The sequence below is a fragment of the Ascaphus truei genome, unplaced genomic scaffold, assembly GCF_040206685.1.
Source record: "Ascaphus truei isolate aAscTru1 unplaced genomic scaffold, aAscTru1.hap1 HAP1_SCAFFOLD_1071, whole genome shotgun sequence".
NCBI classification, from domain to species: Eukaryota; Metazoa; Chordata; class Amphibia; order Anura; family Ascaphidae; genus Ascaphus; species Ascaphus truei.
The window spans coordinates 27,501-30,000 of NW_027453937.1; the positions used below are offsets into that span (position 1 = coordinate 27,501).

General features: G+C 42.8%; 1 protein-coding gene across 1 annotated transcript in view; it reads left to right on the top strand.

Moving 5' to 3' along the window:
* LOC142475119 (unconventional myosin-IXb-like) overlaps positions 1-2,500 on the top strand; it is a 102,380-nt gene that overhangs the window by 11,089 nt on the left and 88,791 nt on the right.

Sequence of the window (2,500 nt, forward strand, 5' to 3'; positions counted from 1 at the left end):
CGCAACATATGGTTGCAGGAAGCCATCTATATACTCTGATAGTCGCGACGTGAGTGAGCCTATCCCAGAGATGATGGGTCTCCCTGGTGGTGCTTCCATGTTTTTGTGTATTTTAGGTAGAAAGTAGAATATCGGCATAACTGGGAACTTGACATTAAGATAGTCATATTCTTTCTCATTTAGGACTCCTGTCGTCTTGCCTTTATCTAGCAGAGTGAGGAATTCTGTACAGAATTCTTTATGCGGATTCGTCTTAAGACGTGCATAGGTGACGTCGTCCGACAGTATCCTCTCTGCTTCTCCTTTATAGTAGACAGTGTCCATAATGACTACCCCTCCCCCTTGTCTGCTTGTTTGAATGTGATTCCCTTATCCTTTTCTAAGTTTTGTAGAGCGATTTTTTCTTTAAGTGTTAGATTATTTTTTGTTAGCTTAGTCGTATTCGAGGTCAGTCTGTCAAAATCCTCCTGTATTTTCTGATGGAATACTTCAAGATTATGGCCTTTCGCCCAACTAGGATAGAATTTAGACTTATTTTTGAGGTTGGAATGTTTGAACTCATCACTCTCTATGTGCAAATTATTATTACTGCTCACTATCTCCCTGGTTTGTGCATCTTTTGAGATGAAGAATTTCTTAAGTGTAAGCTGTCTAATATACTTGTGTGCGTCTATATACAGATTGAAGCTATTCGCCTTTGCGACTGGAGCGAAGTTTAACCCCTTTTTTATTAGGTTACATTCATCTATATTAAGTTCTTTTTTAGTCAGGTTGAATATGTTATTTAGGTCGCTGCTCTTTTTCTGTGTCCTTCGTCCTCCCCGCTTTCCTCGTGTGGTCTTTTTCTGAGTTTTGTATTTGGTGTTTCTATTTCCTTCTGGTCTTCTAACACTAGGAAGCGATTCTGAGTGGCTAGGGGTGGAGGTTTTGTTGTATGGGCCTGTTCTAAAAAATGCCCTGCGTGTGGTCGGGGTGATCTTTGCTCTCTCCCATAGCCCTGCTCCTTGTCCTGTCGTTCCCTGTGTGTTGCCTTCTACCTTTCCCACCACCTCCCCCCCTTCGCACCACCTCCCCCCCCCTTCCCACCACCTCTCCCCCCCCTTCCCACCACCTCCCCCCCTTCTCACCACCTTCCCCCCTTCCCACCACCTCCCCCCCCCCCCCCACACACACACACGTAGACACACACACGTAGACACACACACGTAGACACACACACGTAGACACACACACGTAGACACACACACGTAGACACACACACACACACGTAGACACACACACACACACGTAGACACACACACACACACACACACGTAGACACACACACACACACACACGTAGACACACACACACACACACGTAGACACACACACACACACACGTAGACACACACACACGTAGACACACACACGTAGACACACACACACACGTAGACACACACACACGTAGACACACACACACGTAGACACACACACACGTAGACACACACACACGTAGACACACACACACGTAGACACACACACACGTAGACACACTCAATTTTTGGTTCTGTTCCTGTTGCCCCCTAGCCTCTCCAATTCAAGCATTGGAGATTATTTTTTAATATACTGTACGTGTGTGTGTGTGTACATGTATTTATGTCTATATCAATAAAAGAGGGACAGTGCGGCTCCCATAGTGCATAAATGTGTATAACTTTTTTAATAAAAATACCCAAAATGTGGATTACGGCCACTCAAAAGATAAATATTAAAATTGCACATAGGACATATATTACGGTACACCAATATCACCGTGGATTAATTGAAGGCACCGGACGTGACCTGCATACGGGACAACGGTTAATACACAGCTCACAAGCTGTCCCACTTTTCTCCTCCACAAAGGTCCCTCAAATGGACAATATCTCCCCTAACTTAGTCCTCATATACCACCTGTCACGAACATCACACAAGTGTGCACGTGACTTAGATCTGCAACAGGATTAATACACACGGTTACTCTAGTCAACTTGCCTTTCTCCTCCGTTAAGGTACCTTCAATTAGTTAATATTAACCCCTTCCTAAATTGCAATCATATCTCTGTTTCCACCACCCGAGAAATGCAAACAAAAGATGTAATATTGATATGTTTGCCAGGGTCTCAGGTCCCTGTTTAAATGCGTGATTTTTTCTATCAGACACAAAATCTGTTGTAACAAAATGTGTCCAGATATGTAAATACTCTCTCCAGAGAGTGCAAAAGTTAATTCACAGCCCAAAGCATCACTTATTAAAAGTTTTAATATATATAAAAATACAATGCTTCGATTACAGAAAAAGGATTACAAGAACAAACAATTACAGTAAATGCAGGACCGTTTCTTAAAATAACAGGATATAACATAAAACAGAAATCCCTATACAGTATGTCATAGGTTTTCCCCCAGAGAGGTCATTGGCGCTGAAAATGGGACTTCACGTGTTTGGTCCAAACACACCTCTGTTGAAATCTGATTTT